This window comes from Geospiza fortis, unplaced genomic scaffold (genome assembly GCF_000277835.1).
Source record: "Geospiza fortis unplaced genomic scaffold, GeoFor_1.0 scaffold408, whole genome shotgun sequence".
NCBI lineage: Eukaryota > Metazoa > Chordata > Aves > Passeriformes > Thraupidae > Geospiza > Geospiza fortis.
The window spans coordinates 2,522,878-2,533,037 of record NW_005054330.1 but is presented as its reverse complement, the minus strand read 5'-3'; positions in this window follow the sequence as shown (position 1 = coordinate 2,533,037).

Here is a 10,160-nt window from a genome sequence, read left to right as displayed (position 1 = left end):
TAGTGATACACAAGCAAGCAGTTTGAAAATACCCCATCGTGGATGGAGGGGTACAAGCTAGAAACTGTCACCTCTGATACTGGTTCTAGCAAAAGAAATTTAGGACATCCTTACAAAGTACAATATAAAAAGGAGTTCAGTTGAAAAGGACCTGAAGGCAGCTACTCAAATCCTACTGTAAATGTTCAAATGCATTTGTATTGCATTAATATTTGAAGCTCTCTATCACCCTGAAGATAATATTCAGAAAGACTGGTGCTATTTAATTTTCTCCTCAATTTTTTTTTTCACCTCTGGAGAAAGCAATATCAAATTCTTAATATCAGATCTGGAGAAAGCAACTTGGAAAATGTATTTCATGATTAAACTAATAACTATGTGTTCTGCATGGAAAATAAAGTATTTAAAATCATCCTAAACCAGCAAGAGTAATGCTATCCCACAGCCATGTTTTCTGACCACTGGCTGCTTGTCTGTAGGTAAGGAAAAAACAATTTTTTAGTGCAAAAGAAAACATACCAAGGACATGCTTTTACTCAAGCATTTTCCCAAATTCTGATAGCCCAGTCCTGCAGATAATCTATGCTCCTGCTATGCTGTAAATGAGAATACACTATTAACATGAAGGGTTTTCCCAGTCAGGCAGCCAGCCCCAGATTTCTTCCTTATTTTGTGGTAGAGAAAGGAAGGCAGCCAGAGACATCACATGAAAAGGAAAGAAGAAAAGTGTCACTTATATGTCCTTTTTCTTATGCTTTTCATCCAGATATCCATTACTGACCACTGCTACTGTTTGGGACACTTTCAGAGTGAGGACAACCAGCATGGAATTACCCATGAATTACCAAGTTAAGCAGCAATGAGTCTAAGTACCTCCAAAGGAAGGATTCCCTGGGAAATTAAGAAGAACTTCCAGGAAAGCAAACAAAACCAACACACCAAAATCATGCACAGGGGAGCTAATGCAGGAAGCAGGATGCAATGCAGTTCACAGGGAGAAGATACTCTCAGCAGGGACCACAGGTGAATTTTGTTGCTGGGGGAGAAGGAGCAATGAGGAGAGGCTGGTCTGTGCCAAACTGGCAAACAGAGATCAAAAATAATGCAACTGTTGTTCACACTTCCCCAGTGAGCTTCACTGGATGCAGCACAGATCAACACTCCCAGTTGTCTTTGAAACCACTTTGTAAATGCAGCCAGGTATTTCCCAAAGAGAGCTAATAATAATAATAATTTTAAAAAAACCTTATTGACACTTAGAAATTGCTAACAACTATTTTGTTACATTCAAATGGAATTTTAAAGTTGTATAAATACATCTTTTGGTATTATTTATTCCCTTCTTCTCCCCAGGCTGGTGGGGGAAAGCAGTTCAAATTCTTGCCTTTGGCACTTTTTAGTTTCCAAACATCAAACTCTGTAGGTAGCTTGCAAGCCCCAGCAGATGGTCTCTTCTGTCTAATAAAGAAAGCAATTCCACTTGATTTGAAAAATTGAACTGTTCCTAATAGCCTTAGGATTTCCAAGGGTTTGGGGTTTTTTGCAGATCCAGGCTCAGCCCTACAGTAAAGTCTTCCCCCATCTTACCTGGCAGGAGCCCACCCTAGCCACAAACATATGGACATGCACTTACTCTCACTTTTCTTGGACCAGATTCATGCAGACCTTTTTAATGGTTCTTCTTGTCATTTATGGGTGACAGTCCAAGTTTTCTTTTTGATCACGTAATTCATGAAGTTTGAGAAATCCTCCAGCACTTCATCAGTAAATCATAGATTGACATGTTTAATCTAAGGAAGAAAAAAATTGCATGTATTATCTCAGGATGAAAACCTGCCTACAGAAAAATTACATTAGTATTTTTGCAAAGAATCCATAGAAAATTGGGAAAATTTACAGACTGGGTGCAGAATTGATTGCATCAAAGGAGGTTTTAAAAATATTTCTTTCCTTTGAGTGTTTTGAAATATACTTCCTCCAGGGGGTGCTAGATTAACACCTCTGGAAAATAAAAATGTGTGATTTATCCACACCAAGGACAGAACTGTCCATCCTGCACATTTCAAAGTACCTCATGAGTGATGCACTCTCCAGTCTGAGCCAAGGCTCCAGTGTCCAGAGTGAAATTTTTCAGCTGTTCACTGGTAAAACTCTCTTGAAGTCAGAAACTGCTGACTGGTCCTACAATTAATGTCACACACATGTTCTGCAGAGTTCAGACAGGCTACATCCCTCAGAAAAGAGATTTAAGAGTGGCTGAGTGGAGAAATACATCCATCTCAGCCTTTGAAAAAAAGAGACCTTGGGGAAGGAAGAAGTAACAAATGCAGTGGCAGCTGTATGTAGCTTCAACCAGCTTATGAATAAGGACAGAAACCTGGACACAAGAACTAAAATGACACAGAAAAGCTGGAGAAAACATGGTCAGGAGTGTCATCAGGTTTTCTATAGGTCTGCAGGGAATGTCAGCTATGAGTAGGATGTCTGTAAATGTCATTAGAGCAGTGGAGAAGTTTCACTGGCTCAGAAAATAGAAATCTGTCACTTAAAACAGAAACTTTGCCTTGAACAGGCGACTACTTTACTCTTAGGGAAATTGATCTAATCACTTTACTCTTAGGGAAATTGATCTAATCACTATTTCCAGACAAAGGAGCAAGAAAAAAAAGAAATTTGTTGAGAAGTCATATAATAATATCAAAACCTTTTCAACATTTCGCTACTCATGTTTGTTTCTTTTTTATCTACACAGAAGCTAAAATAATCACACAGTCAAACCATTCTGGTTCCCACAGGAATATTACTGAAAGAGTGCCTGGTTATCTTCTACTTGACAGTAAAATCTCTGCTGAATAAGTATTTAAGGAGACAATTTCTGTGAGACTCCAATACTAAAAGACGAAATCTCTGATATATACTTAATTTGACCTCTTGCAATTTTACTTTTCTTACTTTGAGATTAGCAACAACAGTCCATGCTAGCAGTGAAAACCAACATAATTAATCCGTAATATCATATAAGTGTGGACATTGTCAGAATGAAAAAGACCCTGAATATTATATTAATCCATTATTAGAGTGATATTGGACCCAGGGCTGTCAGTTAACACCCTACTGAGATGCAGAAGAGATGCTTATTATTCCAAAAAATCACCTCACTCAATTCTCAGCTGCTTATGACAGTGGAGCTCCAGTGCACACACTGATTGGCAGCTTTGCATCAGCTAAAAATATGATCACTAGTGTAGACTTTGAATTGCTGTGGAAGCACAGCAAATTCATGAACCAAAGCCTTGATGCTGGGAGTGGTTTCTGTAACTGTGTAGGGAGCTGTGCCTGGTGTGGGCACTGAAGCAGAGACAACAGATAATAATTAAAAATCTTTTGCAGGATGTACCTGGAAGTCTAGTAATGGTTTTGGTAAATGATAACATGCGCTAAATAGCATGATCTTCAGATTAGACACTGGGATTAATGGAACATTTTACTTTATTCCTCACTTTGTCTCAATGCCATATTCTAGAGACACATTTATATTTTTGTTTGGCATTACCTTTGTAGATCTAGACTTGTGCAGTTGGTTGTAAACTAACCTGGTTTACACTGAACTGTCCCCTGAGAAAGGGAAGGCTCTGTCTTCCATGTCCTGTACAGAAACAAAAGGTCCCATAACATCTTCTCTGGCTTATTATTGGAAGAGAGTCAACCCTGGGGGATGTGGCAACATTTTTTATTTGTTATTTGATTTCTTAAAAATCCCTGCTGTGGATATTAAGAGGAAATCGGCCATAATTCAGGAGCAGTAGTTCTGATGGACAGTGAGATGGAAGGCTTCATATTAAAGCCTTAGGAGGCCAAAAAGAAAATTGAAAATCTGGAAGTATTGGTTGATGGGCACTATACTTTCATTATAAAGAACACCAAGTTCTATAAACCTCTTGGCGGGAGGGATAAGAGCAGAATGAAAACAGTGACCTTGAGATCAGTGTCAGGCTAGAGAATAGTAGGTTTACAACAAAGGCCAAGTAAAGGAGAGGAAGAGGAAATGCAGGTCAAGACATCATCTTCAACTTCGACCTCGTTCTTGGCACTCCTGGTAAAAAAGATGCCCACATTTATAGTTTCTTTTTGTAAACCAAATCAGATACATGCTTTCTCTCCATCCATGAAGCTGGAACCCCTAATTATGCTCTCTTTGCTTTGCATCTCCACTGCTGTATTATTCTCTCTGTTTTTGTCATTTGGTTTTTTGCCCCATTCCTCTTCCTAGCCAGTGGCCTGCTTTGACCAAATCACTTTCTATTTACAACCTTCCTTTGATTCACCGTTCTTTAGTGCAGCAAGGAAAAAGCTATTCTATTAATTTTCCAATTTTGACCCAAGTCTATCCAGCCTATCATATTCATTAACTTTTAGGAGTCAAAGCTCACCTCTTACCTGCCACATTGTCAGTCTGTATCACCTCTTCGTTCTATTTTTCCATATTTCATCCTAAGTCTGGTCTCAGTCTAAAGAAATCAAATTGTAGACCTTTGTTTGGGGTAGGCTTTGAGAAGCCAAAAAGCCTATATTATCTGCTGGCTAACTCTGGAGGCAACTGGCTATGATTTATGGGGGAGTTGGAACACCCATAGCTCAACATCCACAGCCACTGAGAGCATGGCTGTTGGAACACCATCACCATGTGGTTTTTCATAATGTAAACTCTGGCTACTTAAATACCCTGCATTCAGCTTTGACAGACTGTGAAGTACTGGAAGTCACAATCCCAAAACATTGGTCTTGTTAACTCATTTTATGGCATTGTCATCTTTTACAGCAGTGTGTTTGTGGAGAAGCAATGGTTCAAGAGCTCACCTAAATCATTGGTTTGCAGTTTATGGTCTGTAGAGCCTGGCAAGCCCATGAAAAACTTTTAAATAATCTCAAAAAAAAAAAGTGATTGAGAAAAAGAAAATTCATATGTGCCAGACAGCAATCTACATATGTGAAATTCCTAAAGGAGTCTGCACTACTGCTGGAAATTTTTTAGGGGTCCACAAATCAAAAAAGGTTGAAAAACCACTGACCTAAATCTTCTCCTGCAACAGCAAATGGCCTAGAACTGCAGCAATATGAGAACTTGGCACTAAGAAATGGCATGACAGCTAAGCAGCACAAGATTGCTGCAGCTTCTCACAGATGTCAGTGGAAGGGAATAGGACAGGCACATATCCATTTTGCCTTTGTATTTGTTCAGGGATTAGTGTTAAAACAGACACAGAGAATAAAAAGGGCAGTCTGTCTCAATGCTAACGAAGTAATCTTAACTACAGATTATGGCATGCAACAAATTTGGAGATGGATATGTTCCTTATACAGATTGGCCATTTCAGAGAGTGAACTTTCACTAATTTAAAAAATAAAATCAGGCAAGCACAATGCCTATCAAGGCATCATGTCATTATTTCAGTAGATTCTCTGGAAATAAGCTTGTTTCTGTGCTAATTTTTCTTCTGGCAGAACCAATTCATTCTTGGCCTTTACAAGCTGGTCTTTTACATTTGATTCAAAATTGGATTTGGGCCTCTGGAGATATCTGATGTCAACCTTCCTAATGCAATGTCAACATGAAGACACAAAGAGATAAAAAGTCAGTTTCACTTAGAGTTTCCTTTTTTCAGGGTCTAATCTGGATTTTTCACTCTCACATTTGCAGTCTGGATATTGCATCTTCTTGTTGTGAGTCACATTAAGCAAGAGGGCAAGAGAGTGCTTAGCCAACCTCCCTGGTTTATAGGCAGGGTCACTAACACAGCTGGAACACATACTTATGCTTCATGATATCACCTCATAAAACGATCACATAGCAGACAAATTTTAAGTGCATATTGGAAAAGCAGAAACTCTGGGGTCAGGGTGGTGCCAGAGTGGAGGAAGGGTAAATGTAGGCTACAATGAGAAATAATGAGACTCACTTTGCTGGAGGAAATGGTCAAACATTAGCATTTCAATAGAAGAGGTCAAACCATTTCATCCAATACAGGATGTCATTCCCTGCAGACCAAGCTAATACAACCCATAACATCTGTACTCTGTATCATACTTTTAAAATATGACATCCAAACTGTGGGTTACTCCCCCACAAAGGCTTCTATTATCCCTCCTGCCTCCCTCCCTGGCCCAGCATGCAGTCTGTCCTCATTTGGATCATATGAATTAAACAACTAAAAAGGGGACACAAAGGAAAAAGAGCAAGAACACAGAATATCTCAGAGGTGTTAAGGAAAACTGTGTAGGCACACAGCTCAGGTCTATCATAACACACACAGAGAAAGAATGAATTACAATTCTTTGGACAACCTTGGGTCTGTCCTATCCAAGTAGGTTCATTTACTCTTCTTGGAAGTGCAAAAATGCTGTGACCAAAAAAAAAACCACCTAAAAAAACCAAAACAAAAAACCCCAAAAAAACCAGAAAAAACCCCACAAAACATTAAAAGCCAACCAAAAAAAAAAAAACACCCAAGAAAACAAACACAAAAACCAACGAAACCCTCTTCCCCCTACGTTTCCCAATCTGCAGCACACTCATGGTTCCAAACACCTAGAGACTCAAACTTTTGCTACCACCACCACTACAGAGCAGAAAATAAAGTTGCTTTTTGCAGTGTCTTGCTTAGCATGTTTTATTTCACAAAAGCAGTAGAGGAGATATTTTGTCCCAGGTCTCACAATTGAGACAGGATTTTAGGCCACAGGTAGAACATCAACTTTCTACCATATTGCCTGTGTCTTATCAAGGTAAGGGAAATCCTCATGTTCAGATGAGCTGTACAGCTGTTCAATTTTGCAGAAGTCTTGTGAATTTTCCTTGATGCTGTTTTCTCTTTTGCTTACACCAATGGATAATTTAACACCTTCTATTTCACTGTCTTCCCAGCAGTCACTGCCCAACAGCACATCCTCCCATCAGCCTAGCAGTGTAAACCAGCCAAGAGCACATTAAACATTTGATTGGATTCAGCTGGATCTTTCTGCATTGTGGGAAGAGCAGACAAGCATTTGAATAGAGTTTCTGGGTGTTGGTCTGGACATCCACATCAATCCCTTGCCAGAAAGAGAAAAAGCAGCATCACATTTTTCATAGTGCTTTTCTTTAGTGACATTTCCTTCCTTCCATTAAGCAAATGTCCAGGGGAGATAAATGAATTGCTTTGTATATCTAGAGGATCTTTGAAACCCTTGATCTAGCAAGAATGAGAAAAATAACAGGGTGTCACCACATTTCTCTTCACAGAGAAAAGCAAGGCTCAATTCTTCCCAAGAATATTTCTGGGTTTGACATTCCCTGAACCTCAGAGAAAGAAAAAACAATTATCTCATTTACTGCTCCTGTGTTGTTCACAGGTGGAATGCATCGTGGAAGATTGTTTACCTGAAGAGAATTGGTAATTGGATTCTGGTGTGAGTGTTTTGATTCACTGACCAATTGGATCCAGGTGTGTGTGTGCCAGGACTGTCAGCTGACAGTCACAAGATGCTGGGCAGGGGAGTGCTTGGCAGATTCAGTTTAGATGTAATATAATATGGTATAGAATAATATAGTGTAATAAAGTAAATAATTAGCCTTCTGATAAGATGGAGTCCTCCCTATCATCCCTCTCCTTCACCAGGGTTGAAAATACCGGCTATAACAGGGAGCTGAATGGAGGAAAGAGATTTAAACACACAAATTCCCAGAAAAAAATAATAAAGAGCTAGAAAATGGAGGCATGCCACAAGAAAATAACTCAGACATAGGGACACTCCAAAATAACACAGTTGCTAGAGGAGAAAAAAACCAACACAAAGGGACCTCATGCAGCAAAGGAGAGTTGATATTTGGCAATGCTCAGAAATTTTAATACTGATGTGTAAAATTAAACCATGACAGCAGAACAGGCTTATCTGCAAGCGTCACGTTACTTCCCCTGGGATCACTACCTTCCCACTGGTGCTTCTGTCATCTTCTCCTCCCCCCTCCAAATCTCACTTGACCTGAATTCTCATGATTTGACTCCATAATCCTCTGGTTTCCACTGTATGCACACAAAAGATTATTGTACAAAAGCGAATTCCCAGGGCCTTGGGCTTTGCTTTCCATTTAGTTAAAGAATTATCCTACAGTAGTTTAGATGCTGGGAAACTTGTCCTGTAGATTATTGCCTACAGGGCAAATGCTGAGGAGGCTGCTAACGAGAGAACAGATGTTCAGTGGCTTATGAGCCTTGCTGAATGTAAATATCTTCAGCACACTGCCTGTCAATAAGCCTCTGCCTGAGAATCACAAACCTTATGGACAAAATTCACCCCCCCTTGTAAATGTATGGGCTTAGGCAGAATTACACTGAGGAAGAAGCTGTTCCTTCATCTGCACCAGAGAGCCAGAGTTTAAAAGCTTGTATAGGCATTGAGACTGAACGCCATGAAAAGTTAATATTTTTAAACAAAACATTGTCTCTTTCCAAGAGAAAATGCAGCTCTTGGATCTGTTATGACACAACAGGCCTAAAATAAACAGATTTTAGTGAAAAATTGATATTAGGGGTGAAAGATTTTACAGTGACTGGATTTCTGAAAGTTTGCTTGTCTCCATAAAAGGATGTTCTGCTTACAGGGCTTCAGTAGGTGATGTTTTTCTAGACAGTAGTAACTTAAGGGGAGGTGGGTGCCTCTGGACTCTCCTGAGCATCACTGTTCATCCCTGCTTACCCTTCTGTCTCCCCCCTGTGACACCTGTAAGACCTTAGACAGACTTGTAGGCAAAATGTGGAAAGAGTTTGAGCTCCCTCTGTCCCCCAGTCTTCTGAACACCTGCAACCATTCAGCTACCAAAACAGTGCTGTTTTCTCCCTTTCACTGCCTGATGAGTGACCCTCAGAGCACATACACTCCCATGAGAGATGAGTCGCTTATCACAATCAGTTGATGCTTCTGAGTGGCTTTTTCTTTATGAGGTTTCCTGGCAGAAGACCAAGATATGCAAGGAGGACTTTTGCCCTCAAGCTTCACCCCTTCCAGCCATCCTTCCTGGGACAAGAGCAGGCTGATCTTGCTCTGCACCTCATCAGTTGTGCCTGCATTGCTGGAAAGCCATGAGTTCTGGCTGGTCACAGATTGTCACTTCACTGTTGAAGTGTCATGAAGTTGCTTGGTACAATTTTCAGGAGTCCTTACACTTGAGTGTGCCACATCTCTCTGCCTTTGCTAAGTGGTGCTCAGAGTTCCCAGTAATGGCATGAGAAGGGAAGGCAAGTGAGCAGGGTCTCTTCTCTATTATTGAATCCATGAAACCATGAAGGGGCTCTTTTTTTCTGTGAGTCCTCTGTTACAAGGGCATAACCAAAGTCTGAAAAATAAACAAACTCTACCATGTACAACATTTAACTGAAAAGACTGGCTGGCAAGCTGAAACTTGGGAGACCTGGGTCAGCTACTGAACTGTTTTGTGATGTGGAACAAATCACTGTGCCATGTTCACTCCTCTGTCCCATCCCAATCAGATTGCCAGCTCTGCACAGATAAGCCTTGAGCTTTATTAAACATGCATACCCTATTGAGCACACTGCAACCCTTGTCTCACCTGAGGCTTCTGTGTTCTTGTAACACACATAATAACACTTTACAGTTCAATCTCTTATGGTGGGAAGTCCCATGAAAAATACTTAGTATGTGCCTTTTTGTGTATAAAAATGATTGGCATGGAAGGATACCACAGAAAATACTGTAATTACAGTCTTGTGTTTTGGAGGTAGAGATTTACTGGTGGAATGTGCTCACCTCTGGGTGGAGAGCACAGGAGTAGCAGCAGGACAGACACGCAGGGTCTGCACCAGGAGCAGGGCAGGACCCAACCTGTTCAGCCTGTCCTTCCCCTTGCCTTCTCCCTGCAGGCAAACCACAACTGGCAGGGCTGAGCTATCCCAGCTGGACCCTGGCTATTGAGCTGAACACCCCAGTTCTCACCAGAACTGTCACCATTCATTGTTACTGACCAAAGTCCTCTGCAGCACCTCAATGCTCCTATGGGCACTGAACCTGCACCCACCCAGCCCTGCTTGACACCGGGGCAGAGCAAGGCCACAGCAGCCAGGCTGAGGGTGGGTAGGTAAGAGGTGCATAAGCATGTAAATCTCCAT